The sequence below is a fragment of the Zalophus californianus genome, chromosome 7 (assembly GCF_009762305.2).
Source record: "Zalophus californianus isolate mZalCal1 chromosome 7, mZalCal1.pri.v2, whole genome shotgun sequence".
NCBI lineage: Eukaryota > Metazoa > Chordata > Mammalia > Carnivora > Otariidae > Zalophus > Zalophus californianus.
The window spans coordinates 136,216,109-136,238,745 of NC_045601.1; the positions used below are offsets into that span (position 1 = coordinate 136,216,109).

A 22,637-nucleotide genomic window follows, 5' to 3' on the forward strand; every position below is an offset into this window, starting at 1 on the left:
CCTGCTTAGCAGCAAGTCTGCTTGTCCCTCTCCCGCTGCCCCTCCCCCTGCTTGGGCTCTCTCTTGCTCTCTCAAATAAATAAGTAAAATCTTTTTAAAAAAATTTTTTTCCAATATCTGCCTTTTTTTTTTAGATTTTTTATTTATTTATTTGACACAGAGAGAGAGAGCTAGTGAGAGAGAGAGCACAAGTAGGGTAAGCGGCAGGCAGAGGGAAAGGGAGAAGCAGGCTCTCCGCTGAGCAAGGAGCCCGATTGGGGGCTGGAGCCCAATACGGGGCTCGATCCCAGGGCGCTGGGATCATGACCTGAGCTGAAGGCAGCCGCTTAAGTGACTGAGGCACCCAGGTGCCCCCATATCTGCCTTTTGATTGGAGTGTTTACTCCATCTATATTTAGTGTAATTACTGATAAGATAGGATTTATGTCTGCCAATTGGCCTATATCAGTGTATGCCTTATGCCATTTTTGGTTCCTATATTCATCCATTATTGCCTTCTTTTGCATTAAATAGACATTTTCTTGTGTTTTATTTCAATACTTTTTTTAACTATATATTTTTAGTTATTTTCTGTAGTTACCCTGGGGATTATAATTACCATTTAATGTGTTTAGATCTCAGTAGTCCAAGTTTTAGCCTTCACCTCTGTGACTTCTGTTGCTGCAAGTCTTGTCCCTGAGTAAGACGTAAATGAGCCAAGGTTCTGCACGGACTCACAGTGGGAAAGACATAGCTGTTCTGAGATCACCACCTTTTTACCACTCAAGTCCTCATTCTACCTTCCTCTTTCAGAGTTCTTTTTGCCTTCTCTTACAACTCTCTCACAATTCACTTTCCATACCTCCCTCCAGGCTGGATTCCACCACCTCCTCATCTCACTTTTGCCATGGAATGATTAAGTGACCTATTAATTAACAAATCATAGGACTTTTTTCCATGCAGCCCTCATCCTCCTTGACTCTCAATAGACCTCTTCTATTATGAAGCAATGCATTCGTTCATCTCTCACCGGATTTGTTTAGTTATAGGATTGCTCGTGCAACTTTCTCATTCTGAGAGCTGCTCTGTCTAAGGGACTGGGAACCACTTCCTTTTTCCTTGAAATTCTCTGTCTTTGGTTCCTATAAGGCTGTTCTCTCCTAGTTCTTTGTTGTTGTTGTTGTTGTTGTTGTTGTTGTAACTTTGCTTTTCTTTTTCCTTTTCCTCTTTGACCTGCCAGACTTGAAAGAGGGACTTCGTCGAGGTTTAACTCTCAGTTATTTACATCTCTTCCCTTTATGCTTGAAGAGCTCATTGATCCTGGAAACCCAGATCTTATGTGGTGTTATGTCAATTATCACGTCTTCAGCAATAGCTAAGGGACTGCTGTTTCTGTCCCAGAACACTCAGCTTAGACACACTCTTCTAATCGCCCATTAAACATGTCCATTTGGCTATTCTCCACTCATCACAAATCCAACAGGTCTAAAAGTCAACTCATCGCCTTCCCTTCCTGTCACTAATCCTCCTCCATGCCCTTGTGACTTTTTCTATTTCTATGAACGGTGTCACAATTTTCTCAATCCTTCAATTTTCAGAACTGAAACAAAACAAAACAAGTTTTTTATCTCTTTGGCTATTTGCCATCTGTACATAGTCATTTAGTTTTATTGATTGTTCCTTTAAAGTTTATCTCTTGGTTCACTTCTTTGGTGGGTGATTGGCAGTATCTATTAAAAATTTTTGTGTGCATATTCTTTGGCTCAATAATCATATTTAAAAGAATTTATCACACAATTTTTCTTAAACACCTGCAAAAAGACTTATACATATAGCTATGTTTATTTCAATATTGTCAAGTAGGAAAAATTTAGAAACAAACTAAATGTCCCCCACTCACTAGTTCTGGATGTACCAGTATAAGCTAAGATACTCTTTCATGAAAAAAGCAAGTGGTGAGATTAAATTTATACTATTATTTTATTTTGTGTAACGAAACCAAAAAGGGATACACACATACTTATATATGCATAGACACTTTTTGTAATGTAGTTTTCACCCTTTAAAAACTTAAAATGTAATTTACACACAATAAGATTTACACCGTTTAGTGTGTGATTCTGAGTGTTTTTGACAAATGCATACAGTTGTATGAGCCCCTCACAATGGAGATATAGAATGGTTGTATCAGTCCAAAAATCTCTCCTGCGCCATATGTGGTCCCCTCCAATTCTCATCCTCAACTTCTGGCCACTAGTGAGGTATTTTTTGTCTTATATACTTTATCTTCACCAGAATGTTGTACCAGGGGAATTATGCAGTATACAGCCTCTTGAATCTGGCTCCTTTAAGCTAACGTTGCATATTTAGGTCTATCCCTGTTGCTGGGTGTAACAGTAATTCGTTCCTTTTTATCACTCGGTAATAGTTCATTATATCGATAGACCACAGTTTGTGTATCCGTTCTCTACGTAAAGGACTTCGGACGTTTGCAGATTTTAGTAATTATAAGTAAAACCATTATAAACATCCATGACTAGGTTTTTGTGTAAATGTAAGTTTTTTTCTCATTTGGGTGAATATCTAGGAGTAGAATTGATGGGTCATATTGTAAGTATGTGCTTAACCATATAAGAAACTGCCACATTTTATTTCTAAAAGGGCCATGCTATTTTGCCTTCTCATAACGAATGGATGAGTTCTAGTTGCTTCCCATCTTTGCCAGGATTTGGTATTGTCAGCATTTTTTTTATTATTATGTTACTATTCTCAAGGATAGTGTTTCAGTATGTTTTCAATTTACATTTCCGTAATGACTGATATTGAACATCTTTGATTGTGCTTATTTTAGGTATAGTCATTTTTGAAAAATACTCACACACACATTCTTAATCATGGTTATGCACAGTACCCACAATGAGAAAGATTTGTAGTAGCTGGTGTGGGATCAGATTTTTACTTTTACGTTTATTCTTCTTTATGTAGTATTTAAATTTTGTCAAGAGTGTGTTTACTTTTATAAAAATCTTTATAAAGCTAACTTTAAACAAATTCTTTCCTTTATACAAAACCATTGCTATGCTTTATTAAACCTCTTATAGGGCTTCATATGCAAAATATAAGGATAGTAGATTATCCAAACAACTACAGGGTAATCCAGAATATGAAGAGGATTGTTTCTGGATATATACAAAGATCTGTCTCCTCCATCCCTTTTTTTAATTCCCCTAGATCAGATCTCATCATGGAGTAAAAATTGATGTTATTTATTTCATATATTTAAAAAAATCAATAACCCATTTAATTTTGATAAATCTAATAAGAAAAGTAACAAGAAATCAGTGTCATATCCTCAAAACATACCTTTCAAATGAAGAAATAAAGCTTGAAAAATGAACAATATGGACTTTTTATTTCCAAGTTGAAATCTCACCAGGAGATTTCACTACACCTCTATTAATGTGTTAATAATATATAATATGTATATATTATCTGTTTAAAATTAGAAAGACTAAACATACTAAGTATTGGTGAAGATATAGAAGCCGTGGGATTTGTATACACTTCTGGTGGGAATATAAAATGGCACAACCAATTTGGAAAGCATTTCGGCAGTTTCTTAAAAGTTTCAAAATACATGTGTCTTATGACCCAATTATTCCACTCTAGGTATTTACCTGAGAGAGAGGAAAGCATATGTTCATACAAAGACCAATACACACACATTCATAGTAGCTTCATTTGTAATAGCCCCAGACTGGAAACAAGCCCATCAACATGTAGATGGATAAAACAAATTGAGGGATTCCCTAAAATGGAATACTACTCAACAATAAAAAAGGGGGGCGGCGCCTGGGTGACTCAGTCATTAGGTCTCTGCCTTCGGCTCAGGTCACGATCCCAGGGTCCTGGGATCGAGTCCCGCATCGGGCTCCCTGCTAGGCGGGGAGCCTACTTCTCCCTCTGCTTCTGCCTCTCTCTCTCTCTCTCTCTCTCTCTCTCTCTCTCTCTCTCTGACTCTCATGAATAAATAAATAAAACATTTAAAAAAAGATAAATTCATTATCTTGATTGTGGTGATTTGTAGGTAAAAAGAGATGTCCAAATGTATCAAATTATCCAGTTTAGATATATGCCATTTATTTTGTGTCAATTATCTGTCGGTAAAAGCTGTTAACAAAATTGAACCCTAACAATATCTAAAAAGCATCTTGCTTCCTTATCATACAAGCATATTACGTAGAAAAGAAGCCATGTTGATGAGTTTAGACATAGACCTGTGGATTTTAAGACTTAGAGGCATCAGATGATGGTGATGATGATGAGAAAGACTGTCAGAGATGTGCCATTTAAGTCGTCAGGGATGGGCTTTTCTCCTCTCGACTCCTTTTCTCCTATCGAATGGCCAAGTGTTGCACTGTCCAAGACAGTAGCCCCCAGCCACATGTGGTTATTGAGCACTTGAAATGTGTCTAGTGAAGAGCTACATTGTTCATTTTATTTTATTTTATTTTAATTTAGTTAACTTAAATTTAAATTATAATAGCACATGTGTCTAGTGGCTACCATAATGGACAGAGCAGCTCTAGAGCACTTGTTGCTAGAAATCTCATTGTCATTCTTTCCCTGTCTGATCACCATCTGAATTTTTCTGTCCTCACCAAAAGGTAACTGATAAAGATGATTCCTGGCAGTGGTAGCAGAGGCTTCTGCTCCGGGAGATGAAGCAGGAGGGGAGGAGGAGGGAAGAACACCTGAACTTTTCAAATCAAACTTAGATGAACACCCATATCATTACAGAAAGTTCTTTCGGACGGCCCTGCTCTCTGGAGGGTTGCTGAAGCTGTTTGAACATGACAGGTTTGAACTCACATGCAAAATGAAATTTGCTGTCTGCTTGCTTCTAAAGCCAGGCACGAGGAGAGTCATTGAATTCCACTGGCTACAGGTCTTCAAATGCACAGAGCAAGTGCTACAGTGATTCAGCCTTCATCAAATGCGCTCAGCACACAACCTGGTCATTGCTGCTCCAGACATGAGGGAAAGATGAGCTCTGGGACTTTGGCATTAGAGCTGGATTTTATGTGGATGGTTGAAAAACTATCTACAGAATGTACCCTTACATAATGAATAAGCTTCCCTCACTGATAAATGCCAATTTTCCAGTGGACCATGGAAAATTGGCTATTTTTGGCCACTCTGTGGGAGGCCATGGAGCTCTTACTGGTGCTTTGAAGAATCCTGGAAAATGCAAATCTATGTCAGGACTTGCTCCAATTTGCAACCAGTTCTCTGTCTTTGGGGAGGTGGGAGGGCACAAATCTCTCAATGGATATTGGGAATCAGATCAAAATAAATGAAAGGCTTGTGGTGTTGCTGTTCTTAGCAAGTTTTATTCAGGTTCTGGTTTAGATGTAATCCAGAAGACGATGACTAAACATGTCAGTAAACCAGCGACTTCCTGACATCAATTGTTTTTAGAATGTAAGAGGATTATAATTAGAGTTACTTTTCATCACAATCTTTATTAATGACCACATCGGACTTCATGTAGAGTTTCTGAATACAGAAAAAATCAGATACAGGAATGTCTTCTGAGTTATAGAAGTTAGACTATAGAAGGGTGCCTGGGTGGTGCAGCTGGTTAGGTGACCAACTCTTGGTTTCAGCTTAGGTCATGACCTTGGGGTTATGAGATGGAGTCTGGCATTGGAGTTCGGGACTCAGTGTGGAATCTGCTTGAGATTTCCTCTCTCCCTCTCCCTCTGCCCCGCCCTTCTAGGCACGCGCGTGAGCACACACTCTCTCGCTCTCGCTCTCGCTCTCGCTCTCTCTCTCTCAAATAAATAATCTTTTTTTAAAAAGTTTAGAAGAAAGAAAAATATAGTTATCAGATTTTATTTTATTTTTTTAAAGATTTTATTTATTTATTTGACAGAGAGCGAGACAGTGAGAGAGGGAACACAAGCAGGGGGAGTGGGAGAGGGAGAAGCAGGCTTCCTGCTGAGCAGGGAGCCCGATGCAGGGCTGGATCCCAGGACCCTGGGACCATGGCTTGAGCCGAATGCAGGCGCTTAGTGACTGAGCCACCCAGGTGTCCTTAGTTATCAGATTTTAAAATATGGTATTTCTTGCCTCTGAAAGGAGTTTCATTCTGTAGTTGAATCATCTAAAGAAATGTACCTAATCCAAACAAACAGATTTCAAGTGTATAATTATAATTTCAGAATGCTTATCGACCATCAAATATGTTTGGATGGCACCACACAATTATTCAGAATTTCTGTAGTTACTTTTCTTTAAAAATGTGGGCAGCCCGGCCTTATCTTACAGATCTCTTTGACACTTTTTATGAGGTTATAGTAAATCATTCAAGACTTGTCTGAAGATCAAGTTTTGTTGAATGAAGGATGAATTTTCATTGCTGCATCTGTGAGAAGTAAGGTGTTCATCACTTTTTTTTCAAAGTCAACTTAGATTTAAGCCCCCAGCATTCTCCTTCATCATGTCAGAAACTGGAAATAAAAACTCGGCCCCACTCTGTGCTGTAGAATTCTCCCTCTTCCCATTTATGGCATTTGCAGAGGTTACATTGATTTTTTTTTTCATCCACTATTATTTCATCACGACTAGGAGAAATCCACAACATCGTAGTGAGATACTTCTTTAAGTTTCACCCATGAATGCTTTTATTATTCTTAAAACAGGAAATCGAAAGTGTAGCCTCTCTAGGCTCCTTCAGTTTCGATTCAGGACAACTTTCAGTGACACCTGCCCTGTGGTCATGGATAGTGGACCGGAAAGTGTTTCTTCTAGCCAGGTGTTGGTTCCACGCCCCCACGACACCTGCAGCCCAGCCATGCACTTTTCCCACCAACGCTGGCAGCATAGGCTGGCCCTGGCTCCAACTCTGTCTATCCTCTCTGCCCTGAACAGCACCCCACACCTTTCCTGTTGCCTCCTCCAGAGCCTCCCTCCATGCACGCACTGCCAGATGTATCCTGGCCTCTCCCTGTCATTCGCCGCACCTCTACTTTCTCCAGCCTCCAGCCCTACTGATCCCTCAAAAGTAGAAGCTGGGAAAAGAGCCAAGGGTAAGCCAGGTCCAACTCCTCACTTAGAGCTGCCCCCTTCCTCCTACCACCAGATCACTAACTATTAGCGGATTTGACAGGACCCAGAGAATTTCTGAAATGGCATAAAGATGAACAAGGTACTCTCTCTATATATCATATGAAACCCAGATGCTAATAGTTTAGTCCCACATGAGATGTCATTCAAAAGAACAGTAATGCAGAACCTCAAAGAATAACCTAAGAGAGCCAAGCCTTTACTGAAGGTTCAGACATCCTTCCGGGAGCACTGGTGGGTGCAGGCAGAGATACCTCCCTGCCCGCCCTCACTACTACCACCAGAAGCCCAGATGGTGTAACCAAAAGTGTGCATGGTGACTCTGTTTCCTTAATTCAGGAATTTCCCTCTGTATGATCAGGTTCTTGTGTTGGCAGCTGAGAAAGCCACTGACAGCTGGGGAGTTATTTTCTCCTTCAGTCACAGGATGATGGAGATAATCTAGGATGGGAAGTGTGGGGGAGAGGAGCAGGAGACAAATGCTCACTGCTCTGAGCAGAATTGGGCAAGATGGCTCATAGGTCTTCCTTTCATGGAGATCAGACACCTAAATAACTCATGACTCTATCCCTTACATCTGATGAGAAACAACTGGATCATATTTTTGTCGATGTCAGACATTTGAGGTGTTAGAAAGAAGGATCAGGTTTCAAATCAGCCTTATTATTTTTCTCAGGATCATTACAACATACTTAATCCAGATTGCATTGTTTCCAAAAAAGTAAATAAACCTTAAGAATGCATGAAAATCAATAGAACACTATTTTCCAAGTATGAGATCCGGCCAGGAAAATTATTTGAAGTTAATCCTTCCTGTTTTGTTGATGAGGGGTGAACTAAAACAAGCAGAAACTTGGACATCTACAGTTGTTCATTGTAAAAAGTTTTCAGGGGATGGCTGGGTCGTTCAGTGGGTTAAGCATTTGCCTTCTGCTCAGGTATGATTTTAGGGTCCTGGAATCAAGCCTCTCGTTGGGCTCCCTGCTCAGTGGGGAGTCTGCTTTTGCCTCTGCCTCTCTCCCCTTTCCCCCACCCACCCCACTCATGCTCACTCTCTCTCTCAAATAAATAAATAAAATCTTTTTAAAAAAAGTTTTCAGGCGCCCCAACTAGGAATATACCTCCTTGGAAGGAAAGTCATTGTTTTGGAATTTTCCACTTGCCATCTTAGAGATTCCATGAAATTGTGGATCAACCCACTCTTCATTTTGTAAATATTAAATATATTCTCCATTTAATACACACTTAATATACAATACATATATATCACATTAAATTCGTAAGAAGCCATTGATTATTATCTTCTTGTTTAAAATTGTTTTGAACAAGGAAAGTTTCTTCTAGACAATGCACATTTTCCAGATTGTTCCCTTAGTGTTGGGTGCCACAATAGGCAGTCCAACCAATACCTAGCGAGAGCCTTCCATGTGCCAGGTGGATGGACATTTTAACATTTCTTTTACTTAACAGGAGGTTGTTAATTTTGGCTAAATTCTAGCTAGATTGCTCCATACATCTCAGGTTTTCTTCCTTTGCCATCATTAGCTGCCCAATCATGTAGCAGTAGTGTAAGTACTTACTTCTGCCATAATTAAATGAGAGAGGCAGGAGTATTTCACTTAATAAACAAAAATCTTATTTTAAAAACAAATCTAATTTTCTTTTGCAGCTATACATTATGGCTTTGCTTTTAACTTACAACTGCAAAATATATCACATAGAAGATATGAAAAGAAAAAAATACAAAAATACTTGCGTATGTGTTAGGATGATGTGATTATTTTTAATCTGTTCTCTATTTTCATTACTTTAAGAAACAACATCAAAACGAAGAATAAATGAACTTGCCATCTTACTAATAAACTCTTGTCTAAGCATTGGCCTCTGGCAATTTCACCTTCTCAAACCTTCTTTATACTCAGAGTACAAGAGTTAAATACCATATTGTGTTTTTTTTTTTTTTCTACTCACTCTGGGTTCAAATGAGCCTCCAGATCTCTTAAATTCTCTTGGGTAATCTCTCTCCCTTAAGCTGTCTCTAAATTTTGAATTGGGCTTTTCTCTTATTCTGTTTTCAAAGCCATTATCTTATTTCTCCACAATAATTGGAATTTAAAAAAATATATTAAACACTTTTTGCAAAAGTGTTTCCCCCACACACACACACTATTCTGGACAAACTTGTCTATTTCTCTGAGCTCTGACTTTAGGTCTGGATTTGTTTCAGTAAGCAGATCGATGAAATCGTGTATCGACCACTGATTACACGTGATGCACGGTCCTCGGTTAGGGCCGCTGGGTATAGCTGCGCTGGTGTGCCCAGCAGGTGGGTACCTGACTAACAGGTGAATAGAAGCTATTTGTTAACAGGTGCCAAAGGGAAGAGACTATGGGCAGCCTTTTTCAGCATTGCATAATGATATAAATAAAATAAATTTGAGATATGTATGGTTCTGCTTTTAGGCATTTAAATACAGATAGAGAAAACTTGGAAAGGAGAAAGCAGAAAAAATATTTAAGAGGGAAATTTCTTTCTAATTTAATGAATAAACTATCAATTTCAAAGGTATTCAATGAAGGAAGAGATTAATGTGGACTGGAGTGTTTAGGAATAGCTCAGTGGAATATAAAAAGAATCCTTAGGTTTAAGACCAGCGGTCTTCTCTACTTCTAGTTACATAAAACTTTCATGCAGAGTCATCTTATCCACAAAGTGGGTTATTAGAGGTATGCCCTGTGGTTTGAGTGGTGTCCACCAGCCCCCCTTGTCTTCTCAAATGCCTCTGAACCTCACCCCATGCCCACCTCATTGCCTAGGATTAGTAAATTATCCTTTTGAGTTAAGGTATGACCATCACAAGATGCTCTTTAAAAAAAGAAGTTATTCCCAAAAGGTTAAACCTACCAAATACAATCTGCCTGGATGATTCTGCTAAGTGAAGCTGCTTTGTGCCTGGGCTCTGCAGAGAACCAGAGCCTGTGCTCACCTGACATCGAGATGTTGGCTTTGCTGTGGGACTCAGATAGCAAAGGCGGGGAGGAACCATTTGTCTCTATTTTGCACTTCTGTAAATCACTGATATCTTGATCAATGTTTAGACATTGATCTGAATTTTTTTCAGAGCTGACTCCAAAAAAATATGGTAAAAGCTATGGATCATCTTCTCAGATAAATGCAGTAACCTAAAACACGACATCTAGTGCATGGAGCTCACAGATTCCTGAAGGCTGTCTAGAGATCCCAGGTTTAAAATCTCTGTTCACTGAACACATGACAAGTGTCATTTTGGGTGTCTGCAGTGCTAGGGAAACTGATATTGTTCACCTTCACTTTCTTCTATTTATAGTTCATCACTCAACTTTTGTGCTCACCCTTCCCTCACCCCCCACCTTTGTGGGTGGATAGACCATCAAAATAATGACTAAGAATCCTCACATTGGAAAAAAAGATGGCTGTGTTCTGCTACCTGTGATTTGTTTCCATATGCTAGAACTATGTGACCAAGACCAAGGTGTGGCCAAAGGAGACCAGGGCTGTGTGTGGTTGGTGGTGGAGGGGAAGGTGGCATGGAGGTGGTGTCTCAGAAGCTATGTGACGTGGTCAGCTCCGCCATACTTTGTAGCTGCTCAGTCAAAGGCAAGCTCAGTATAACTCCTCCATATCAGAGAAAATCGGACCATGTAGCATAGCCATCAAATAACTCTCTCTCTTTTGTGGATGCTGAGTCAGGACATATGAAGGTAGATAAGAGAGAAATCCTTACTAAGGATCTTCATGTGGCAAAAGACTGGAATATTTAAAATTTGTTCTTTTACTTCTCTGGCACAAGCTTCCAATGCTCCAGTGGAAAGGCAGAAGGTCAGGATGACAGAGTTGAGCTACCCTGATTTCCTCTTTGAGAAGAAAGGATAAAGAATCCATTCATCCAAAGCAGTTGATGACTCACTGTTGCCTCTGCCAAGGGAGTTCGTATCACAGAAATGGGGCGACATTTGACTTATATAATTTATCTTTGTACATATTTCACTCACTCTGTGATACTATAAGTTTCCATCATTTCCTTAGTCGGGTTTATTCATTCCTGATACATCAGCTCAGTGGAAGCAGGATATCAGTTTTATTCTTAGATAGTCTTGATGATGCATAGACATTAATTTCTATCACAACCGTTCAGATATCTAGTCTTGTAGTAAGCATTTGTTATTATCTATTATCCACTGCTACTTTTTTTTTTAAGTTTGTTTATTTATTTATTTAGTAATCTCTATGCCCAACATGGGGCTAGAACTCACAACCCCAAGATCAAGAGTCGAAGGCTCTTTCGGCTGAGCCAGCCAGGCATCTCCCCGACTGGTACTTTTCCCATTTATTCCTATTTGTTCCTATTCATTCATGTAAAGCATAGGGGTTAAGTGCACAAAATCAAGCCAGACTCCTGGATCCAAAATCCCACTACCAATGTTGTTTTGTGATCCCGAGCAAATGGCTAAAGTTCTCTGTGCTTGGTTCTTTATAAAGTGCAGATAAGAACAGTAGCCCCTTCACAAGGATGGGGAGTTAGTCTGTATAAAATGCTTAGAACAGAGCTTGGCCCGTAGTAAGTGTTCAGAGTTAGCCAGGATGATTATTCTCTGTTTGCATAGAGTGTTGCATTCTTAGTACCCACAATGTGTGAATCAACCACTGGTAAAATTGCCATTGATAACTTTCAACTTGGGAGTTATTAAAATACAAACTCGCAGGGTACACTGGTAATGTGTTCTTCAGAACTTCCAGCTTCTGAGAAGGCGGGTTTTTGGAGGCAACCATCAAAATCCTTTCCTTTTCACAGACCAAGAAGAGCTCCCCAAAAGGACATTGTGTTCACTGGACGCTTGCCATTTGCCAGTCAGGGGAAGGAGATGCCGACAGAATAACAGGGGGGCAATAATCTGGTCTCAGTGGGCTCCGTAGCCATGTGGTGGAGTGGGGCTCACAGAGGGGCCGTAGCATAACTTCATGAAGGGCGCCCCTTGGAATCCAGAGACCCATTCTCTTTCGTGCAGCAGCAAGGACATTGCTTAAGAGAGAGGGTCTCTTTGGGTTCATTTGTTTCCATCCAAGACCCAACTTCAGAGGAGACTTCACCGAGCCGGCTCACAGATAGTTAGCCTCCTATATGTCAGACTGACACACAGGTACGTTTGGACCTCGAGAGTAGATTCTGGAAGAGGAGTACGGAAATCTGGCTTCTGCCTGATATCTGTATGAGCTTTATAGACTATGAATTTTGAGATTCTCAGTCACCTACTCACCATCGAGACTCTAGCAAATCCCTTCATTTAAAATAGTTAATTTAAAAGTTTTACGCTATATACAGAAAGGTAAAAGAACAGTAGAATCATTCCAACAATGGGCCCCTCCACTTCACCATGTGCCTACCGTGTTCTCAGCTTTCAGATACAGACATGGCTGTGTTTATCCAGGGGACAAAACCAATGGGCAGGAGAAGGCTCAGATGCAAGAGTACGAGGCCAAGGCGGAATAAGACAAGAATATTATTAGCTTTGGCCAGGGAGGGGATGTTAATTCAAATGAAATATAATGAGCAGAGAAGAGGAGAGGAGAAATTTGGGGGCAGAAGGCAGAAAAATGGATGGTATAGAAGCTAACGTGGCATTAGCCTCTTCGTAGAGCAGATAATGAGATCATCGGCTAAGGAGACCTGCAGGTTTGGGTTGGAATCTCAAGAAAGACTGAAAGAGATTTAGAAGAGCCTAGCTCCTGAACTCTTCTTTCTAACTCCACAACCTTCAGAACAATTCCTGTGAAAGAAAAATGTGTCAGCAACAAATGTACGCAATGACGTTTCTGTGTCAGCCTTGGGGACATAGCATTAAACCTTTGAACAGACATGATCCTTGTTTTTTTGGAACTTTCTGGTCTAGTTGGACACTATGGACAGTAAAATTAGGGAGTTATTTAGGAAGATGAGTTCACAGGCGGTAAGCCCCATTGGGGCATATGTCAGCAGACATATGCTATTGTTAGGTGAAATTAGTTCTGAGAAGAATTCAGGCATCAGGTTAAGGCTCATTTACTTTTTCTTCCAAACTAGTGAATTATGTCTTAGAGGATTTCCCTGCCTCTTATCTCTTTCCAATCCTAGATGACACCACCAAACTAACCATTATCATGGCTCAGCTCCAAACCTGTGACTAGTTCCCTGATTCCTGCCCCCTGAGGGGGCAATCATCTTAGGTTAAGATTGAAGACCTCCACCAGCTAGAATCTATCCTTCCTTCTCTATCTGACTCCTGCAACTGTCCATCCCAGCTAAGGTCACTGACTGTCCTTCAGACCTGCCCTGTCCTTTATCACCTCTTCACTTTGTCCCTGCTCTTCCTTTTATCATGAGTGTCCTCCCTGGGCCCTCCGCTCATATCGTTTTATTTCTGCTTGAAAGTTCGACTCTCACTTCTGTCAGGATGTGAGCTCTAATCCCAGCACTAGAAGCAACTTCCCTCTCTTCTAATGACCACAGACCTTCCGTCGTATTTCTTTTAGGACAATTTTTATAGTCTTCTTTAGACTGTGGTTATTTTCATACTCTCTTCTTCCTACTATACTATAAACCTAAGGGCAGGATTTGTGCCTAGTCACCTTTATACTCCATAATACTTGATACTCCAAGGCAAAATACACTCAGCTAAAGGGAATGCTCTATTTAGTATTTGTCGATGTTAATGTTGCGGGGGGAGGTCATGTTAGACTGGAACCTTGGATGTTTCCTGTAAACCTGCACAAACTGGTTCTATGGCTATATTACTTTTTACATTCTTGGAACATAAATGTTCTAAATACATATGTACTCTGTCCATCTATTCATTCATTTATTCATTACTCAGTAGAAATATATTAGATACCTACCAAATGCAAGGCCCACGGGGATGGGGATGGCTCTCGGATATATGCAGTGTACGCATTCATTTATCAATGCTTATGCCATTTTGTTTCCCTTCTTTTCAGACAAAGGGGACCAAAGCGGCATCCCCTGTTGGCTAAAAGCAATTTGTATTAGCAATGACCTTCATTTAAGTTATGACTCTCAGGTCAGAATAAGCCTTGTAAGGCAGAGAACCAAACTAGATGCAATTTTAACATTGACAGAAAATATTAGCTTTTTAGACATTCACCCTCTTGTTTGTTTGAAATTTTTCGTATCAATTACCATCCCCCCCCTTCTCCTCTGTAATTATTTTCCTGGCATTTATTCAACGAAGAGTTTAAAGTCCACTTTCTCAGACCGAAATAAATGATGAAAATTGAAAATCAATGTTTTCCTTCTACTCATGTTAACAAAAAAAGTAAAAAGCCTCTAATTTTATATTTATAATCAATATATAAAGGGGAAATGGCCACAAACAGACATAAAGGTAGAGTGCTTTCGGAGAGGTTTGTTTTTAAATAATCGGGCGTTTATCCTCTTTTTTCAAAGATGCTGTATGTAAGATTCATCTTAAAAACACATTAGAAAATGTTTTTACAAGATCCGAATGCATCTGAGCTTGATGCCCAGCTAATGCGTTAGATGCCCACCTCCCTCTCCCGCCAGGACCCTTATTCACATATCGGGGTCGGGGGACACACAGGCCTGTCTCTTGCTTCCTAAGGACCCATCATATCTCTGCAAGGTCTTCAAGGAGCCAACCTATCTGGCTCTTTCAGCCAGGAGTCTCCCGGATCTTTCCAGACTTCTTTGCAAGGCTGCCTGATGCGGTGAATTCATTTCTTTCATAGCCGGGCGCTTGGCAGGCTCGCTCTCCCTTCCCCTGTTGTCCCCCGTCCCTCTCTTGTCTCCCACGGCCCATCTGCCCCTCCTTTCCTCCAGCCCCCTCTCCTCTCTGCTCCCCTTTATTTCCACTCCGCACCCGCGGGGCTTTGCCCTCCCTCCCTCTCTCTCCCCCTCGGCTCGTCTGTATTTGGAGCTCCCGGAAGCTGCCGGCGACTCTCCCCAGGAGCAGCGTGACTGACACCGGCTCCGATTCAGGGGGGAGGAGGGCGCGGGAGGAGGGTGCAGTGGCCGGACTCGGATTTGCGGCGCCGGGGACCGGACCCCGGGACACCCGGCAGGTAACCGGGAGCTGCGGGCGGGCGCGGGTAGGGAGGGCCGGGGGCGGGGGGGGGGGGCGCCCCGCGGCCGGCCGCTCGGAAGTTGCGCCGAATGGGGGGTGGGGAGGGCGCCGGGACGCGGCGGCGGTGCGCGCGGGCGGGAGAGGCGGCGCGGGCCCCTGCGGGGGTCGAAGGGCCGGGGAGCGGGGGCCTGGGGGCCCGGGGCGGGGACGCGGGCGGGCGGGCGGGGCGGGGGCGGCCGCCCCATCTGGGTCAGCGCCGCGGCGCCCTGCCCCCGCCCTGTCCCTGCTGCGGGCGCCCCGGGGCGGGCGCGGGGAGGCGGGGTGCGCGCGGGAGCCGGCCGGGGCCTAGCCGCCCCGCGCTGCCGCCCCAGGCCCGCCTTAACTTTGGGGGTACTCGCTCCCCGGGCTCCGAGCCTCCCGGGGGTGCGGGGGTGTGGGGGGAGGGAAGAGGGGGAGGACTGTGACTGGGCTGGATCCGACCACGGCACCTCGATTGGAAAGTGCTGGAAAGAAACGGACCTGGCTTCTCTGCAGAACCTGACTAGAGGCAATGAGTCACTTTGAAAAAATGCAAAGGCAACTGAGGCTTTGAGGGACAGCCCGGAATAGGGCCTCTCACACAGCTGGGTCCCTGACTGCTTTGGGTAGAGGGCTGTCCGTGCAAGCAGCTGAGTTATCATAACTCTCAGGGCTAATAATTGCATATGCAGAAGGCCTTTCCTTTATTCTCATCGGAGTCGTGTCCAGCATCACAAACAGGCTGCAAGTTTTAGCAGCATTTGAATTGATGCATTCTGTAAAATGAGGAAATATGGGTGACTGCGTTTAGGATATGGAACTAGGATTGGGTCCAAACGGCCAAAGCGGAGATGGAACATTTAGCAAAACATCAAGAACCTTTGGTTCTGTAAGTCTTGGGAATGCAGAAGCTTATGGGACTCAGGCATCATAGTTTACCAGAATTGTTTGCAGGTACTATTTCTTTACTGCGTATATAGGTTTCTTTTAATTTAAGGAACGTGCCTTAGAATTCTTGGTAAAATATCTGAGCTCACTTAATGTAAGATTATGACAGTGGAATGATCTTTGGGGAAATTGTTCTTATAGACTATAAGCCTCTTGAGGGCAGGGGTAGGATTTTTGGAACTTCTTTCAGCCCCGAATAGTATTTGAATTACAGCATGTAACAAGCAGGGAGTAAAAGTTTTTTTTAAGTAATTAACTCAATAGCTTGAGTGTCCCTGAATCATGACTTCTTGAAGATAAAGTGTATTTTGCAAAGAAAGACTATTCCATGAATTCCCATATCTAAAAATCCCTAATAAAATTAGAATCAAGGTGTCATAGTTATTCAAGAGAAAAAGAAATTGAAAAATCAGGAAGGTGACCATCGAAGTGGCCATGACTGGTAGGAAATAGGTTTGTGGTGCTCATTGTTGAAGTGAAAATTGTATGAACTTCAAATTTCAGCGTCCATAAATTTCAGCCACACCATTCCTTTATATGTATTGTCTGTGGCTGCTTTTAAGCTGCAACAGTAGACTTGAGCAGTCTACGGCCATACCACCCTTAACGCGCCCGATCTCGTCTGATCTCGGAAGCTAAGCAGGGTGGGGCCTGGTTAGTACTTGGATAGGAGAACAGTAGACTTGAGCAGCTCCTAAAGAGATCACATGGCCAACACTCTCTAGCCCTTGGCTCAAAAAATTTGCCAAATCTTACACCATATCAGCAAATTTGAAGTTCATATAATTTTCACCAGGAAAGAAATATTCTTCTTGTTTTTTCAGGCACTTAAAAATGTAAAAATAATTCTTAGCTTGAGAGAGGAGAGGGAGACATAAAGACAGGATGGAAGTGGGACAGGTTTGTTCTGTTTTAGGACTTTGCTACTTCAGCCTGCCATGTGATCGTTTGGAGAAGAGCCTTGGAAGGGATTAATGGGCCAGATTATCCGAGTGCCTGAGTCCTACCCAAGAGTTGTTCCATATCTTCAAAAGTAGCATTAACTTATTTGGGTATTATAGTGTTTTATTTTGTCTCGAATATTTCCTAATGGACATCTTCATGTATGAAGTTTTGGTTTTGATTAATTATGTAACATTTTATACATAAAAATAATATGCTAAGTGTATGTAAGCTATAGCCATTATGTTCCAATGGCCACCATCACTGCATTAAAAACTAGGGCTTAAGAACCAGATGACTGTGAAAAGATAACCTACAGAATGGAAGAAAATACTTTAGAATTATATATCTGGAAGGGGGCTTGTATCCAAAATATATAAAGAGCTCTTACAACTCAATAATAAAAAGATAAATAACCCAATATAAAAATTGTCCAAGGATCTGAATGGACATTTCTCCAAAGAAGATATACAGATAGCCAATAAGTAATGAAAAGATGCTCAACATAATTATTCATCAGGGAAGTACAAACCAAACCACACTGCGATACCATTGCACGCCTATAGGATGACTAGAATAAAAAAATCAGCTGGTAAGTATTGGTGAGGATGTGGAGGAACTGGAACTCTTTTACTCATTTATGGTAGAATGTCAAATGGTGCAGCTGCCTTGGAAAACAGTTTGGCAGTTCCTTGAAAGTTAAACACTTAAGTTACCATATGATAGAGCAATTTCACTTGCAGTATATATATCCAAGAGAAATAATGGAAATGTCTGCACAAAAACCTATGCACAACTATTTATACCAGCACCATTCATAATAGCTAAAATGTGGAAGTAACCCAAATGTCCCATCAACTGATGAATGGATATATAAAATGTGGTCTATCCATAGGATGGGATAGTAGTTGGCCAGAGAAAGAAATGAAGTAGTGATCCATGCTAAAACGCGTGTGAAACTTGAAGACATTATTCTAAGCAAAAGAAGCGAGTCACAATAGACCACAAATTGTTTAATTCTATTCCTATGAAAACGTCCAGAACAAGGCAATCCATGGAGACAGGAAGTAGATTAGTGGTTGCTTAGGGCTGGGGTTTGAGGGTAGGGAGGTGATTGTTATAGGCTACAGGGTTTTTCTTTGAGCTGATGAAAATGTTCTAAGATTGACTGTGGTGATGACTGCACATGTCACTGAATTGTACACTTCAAATGGGTGAATTGTCTCCTACGTGTTATATCTCAATAAAGCTGTTAAAGAGAATACACGGAAACTAGGGGGGAAAAGCCCCACTATATTGTTACTTGTACTGTTGATTCTTTGTGTTCTTCTCCCGTGCCATTCCCCATGTCCCTCCAACCCTGAATTTTGTGTCAATCAATCCCTGGTTTTATTACATATGTATGTATTCCTAAACAAGGGGCTGTTTAGGTTTTCTTGGTTTTTGACTTATGAAAGGGGTGTATATAATCTCCCTTTAAAAAAAACTCAACATTAAGTTTTTAAGAATTGTCCCTATTGTTGCGGGTAGCTTTGTAGCACTTGTTGGCGAATATTGCACAGTGCATTTATCCATTCTCTTACTGGTGGGCATTTGGGTTGGTTCCCATGTTTTGCTGTTACAAAGTGCGTTGCTGTGAAGAGTTTTTTCCGTGTGTCTTGGCACAGATGTGCAACAGTTCTTCTGCGTGAATGTGACTGTATCATATATTTTAATGACTGCATCATATATTCGAAAAGAAAAAGTTGATTATTCCTCTGACTTATACATTAATGGTATAATCTCCCGCTTCTTCATTCCCCCAAACCAAGTGAATAGTACTGAGATCCTGTCTTCTCGTTCCATTTAGATTCTAATTGCAATATCTATTATGTGATATCCCAAGAAGTGTGGAAAAACATGAGTCTAAAGCTGTACAGCTGAATTTCACAGCCGGACCACGTACCCCATGAGCATCTTCATTCCCTTTTATCACTTGGGTTTAGGATGGGACAGAGAACCATTTTATTAAGTCAAAGGGACATGACTGTCAGCAAGGTCCATAAGTGGTTTCTAAACCTTACTAACATTTTCCTTGTATGTGAATCCCTGCTGGGCAGGCCAGTATTTCTAACATGACTTAGTTTGGTTATTCTGGTGACAACGAGCCAATTGGAAACCTGGCGTTTTAGCCTTGGGCACTTTCTAAGCCTGCCCTGATTCAGGCTGTGAGCTTTTGGATTTCATCCTGGGTGTTTCTAATTGTACTTAGGAAGAGAGGAAGCTCTGTAAGGTCAGAGCAGGCCATTATAGGGGATTTTCTAAGGTTTTTTTCTGTTTTAATTAGGGTAAAATATACAACATAAAATTTACCGTTTAATCATTTTTAAGTGTACAATTCAGCAGTATTCAGTACATTCACAAAGTTGTGTGACCGTCACCACTCTCCATCTCCAGAACTTTTTAATCACCTCAGACTGAAACTCTGTCCCCATCAAATGATAAACCCCCATTCCTCCCTTCCCAGGCCCTGGCAACCACCATTCTACTTTCTGTCTCTAGGGATTTGCCTGTTCTCAGTGCCTCACGTCTGTGAAATCACGCAATATTTGTCTTTTACATGAGCTTTTATGTCAGGGAAATTGCATATTGTTTTGTTTTTCTTAAGTAGACCCATTTCTCACTTATGGAAAACATCTTCTTTTACTGAGCAGTTATGTAAAGAGGACGGTTTCCTTTTCAGGAATACAGCCCTATATGGGAATGGACATAGCAAGTGTTCTAAAACCAGAGGGAAAACTTCTGATTATTATGGATTACTAATAATAATTTCATCTGGCCTGTGTCATTAGATAGACACCCTGGCTTCTCATTGACCACTTAACCAAGTGGAGAAGGTGCAGTAGTCCCAAGATAAAAACGCACATCTATCTGATGAAAAGATAAATTGGGTAACCTTGAGGCCATTCTACAATATACAAATCTGATCTAAAATCATTCTAGTTTTGATAGGGTATTAAAGAGCAGGAGAGGGACGCCTGGGTGGCTCAGTTGGTTGAGCGTGTCTGCCTTCGGCTCAGGTCATGATCTTAGGGTCCTGGAATCGAGCCCCACGTTGGGCTCCCTGCTCAGTGGGGAGTCTGCTTCTCCCTCTCCCTCTGCCCCTCTCCCCTCCTCATGCTCTCTCTCCCACTCTCTCAAATAAGTAAATAAAATATTTTTTTAAAAAGAGCAGGAGAGTTCTGGGAGTCTGGAAATTGAAGCCAGGTGATCTCCACAGTAGTACCGAAGGGGGGGGGGGGGTGGTCACTGGAGCAGCTAACGCTAGAGACGGCCGGGACGAATGTAGTAGTACAGAGGCAAGGCTGGTTGTCTTGTTTCTATGCTTGTACACATTATAATGAGAAAATGACCCTTATTACTTTGTTATCAATCCATGTGGAAATCCAGAGAAACTGTGGGATCTGTTGATTATTTCTTCATTGCCCTATGTCGGATGACTGTTGTATGTCCAGCACAGTGAAGGTCACTGGGGATGCAAAGAGGACTATCAGTGAAGGAAGATATAAGAAACAGGAAGTGCTCCAAGCTATGCACGGAGGTCTCAAAGGATCTACTAAGGTTGTAGTCGCCATTAGTCCCAACCTGTTTCTATTTAGTTTTATTCAGAGAAGGATCACTGGATTTTTTTTTAAAAGGATTTTTAAATTTATTTTGGAGAGAGAGTAAGCACAAGCGAGCACAAGGAGGGGCAGAGCAAGAGGGAGAGAGAAACTTTAGCAGACTCCATGCTCAATGTGGAGCCCAACGTGGGGTTCGACCTCACGACCCTGAGATCATGACCTGAGCTGAAACCAAGAGTCAGACGCTTAACCAGCTGAGCCACCCAGAGGCCCCAGAATCACTGGATTTTTATGAGATAAATTGATTACTTTACTCTAAGGCAACAAGAAGCAGTCAAGATGGATCACACCAAGAAAACTAGCCAACTGGATTTTCCAGAACCAAATGCAATAGGCTTCATAACGGTGAAAGCATATTTCAGTCTGATTATAGCCTGATGTGTTGTGAAGGCTGTCCGTTCTATGTATTCTCAGTTTAGAAGCCCAGAGCATGTAGGTAAGGGGATGGTGAGATATGAGGGTGGTCTTTTCATCTACTGAACACTGTCTGGGACTTGTGCTCATGTCTGTCCAGTGGCAGGTCACCCCGATATCTGGCCTCATGAGTTGGTTGATGGAAGAAGAGTCCATCCAATTGGTTGTTTGGCGTTCGGTAGACCACATGCAGACTGTTTCTCCTGGTATCATCCTCTAGGATGCTGGAAGCTGTGGGTGGAGATTTTCAGGGGTCCAATGCAGGTTCACAAATATTTAGCCAAAGTTCTTAAACTTGCAATTTTGATTCCTCCTTAATTTCCATTTATGCTTCTCTGTTTCTCTGTGCTCTTGTGGTGCTTTCTGCTGTTCAGAGTTCCCTCTGTGGACTGCCCTCCGACCCCCCTTCTTCTGTCCTGCTTCAAAATGGCCTTTGTCCTTCCCTCAGTGTCTCTTCTGAGTGGAAGGTGGATGATTATCTAATGAAAGTCACTGAAACCTTTGAAAAAGAGGTTCGCTAATGCCGATGAGTCTAGGTAGGCTAGGATTAGGGGTGGGACTCATTTTTGTGCTTCTTACTTTAGGCCAACAATCTTCAAACTGTGTCCATTAACTGTATCAAAGACTTTCAATCTTCTTCACATGTCCTTTCTCCAGAGACGAGTCTTCATGAGAGCAGGCAAGCCACAGACAGGCAGGCTCTCTCTCCTACCGTCTTTTCCATAAGCACCTCTCTCTCACTTTACCTAAGAAAAACCTGAATCTGTAATCCATCTTCCTAATTCATTTTACTAAAAAGGCCTATTTCTAACCTGTTTTTTACTAAATTGCACTGTCCAAGGATATCAACATCTAGGGAGTGGGGAGGGCAGACAAGGGGGACATTTCAGAATATCAGCTTTAGGGGTCAGAAAGTGAATGATACCAATGCTCAGACATTGCAAATCATGTGTTTTCTAAATCTCTGTTAAAAAACAAACAAACAAACATAACACAAAAAAATCCTGAAGATTGATCTAATTAAATTGTAAACTGATATTAAAGGACAAATCTAGAAAAGGATGAAATCAGGACTCTCATGCAAATGAAAAGTGAACATTTTTTTAAAGATTTAATTTATTTATTTGAGAGACAGAGCACAAGGAGGGGGAGAGGGAGAGAGAGAAGCAGACTCCCTGCTGAGTGGGGAGCCCATGTGCAAGGGGCTCAATCCCAGGACCCTGAGATCATGACCTGAGCCGAAGGCAGACACTTAACTGACTGAGCCACCCAGGTGCCCCAAAATGAACGTTTTTAAACATACTAAAAAATGAGAGAACCAGGAAGGTCTACAGTCACTTCAAAGGATACCATTGATAGGAAAGTTGAAATGAATTTGCTTAATTGCTGTTAAACTGGCTTCCTCCACAGTGGGAGAGGAAAGTCAAC

General features: G+C 41.7%; 1 protein-coding gene across 1 annotated transcript in view; it reads left to right on the top strand.

Annotated features, from left to right (window-relative positions):
• The first annotated feature begins 14,967 nt into the window (after positions 1–14,967).
• CAP2 (cyclase associated actin cytoskeleton regulatory protein 2) overlaps positions 14,968–22,637 on the top strand; it is a 134,889-nt gene continuing 127,219 nt past the window's right edge. The window contains exon 1 of the mRNA XM_027602919.2: positions 14,968–15,223. The gene's annotated coding sequence lies outside the window, so the exon portion shown is untranslated. The remainder of the gene's footprint in view (positions 15,224–22,637) is intronic.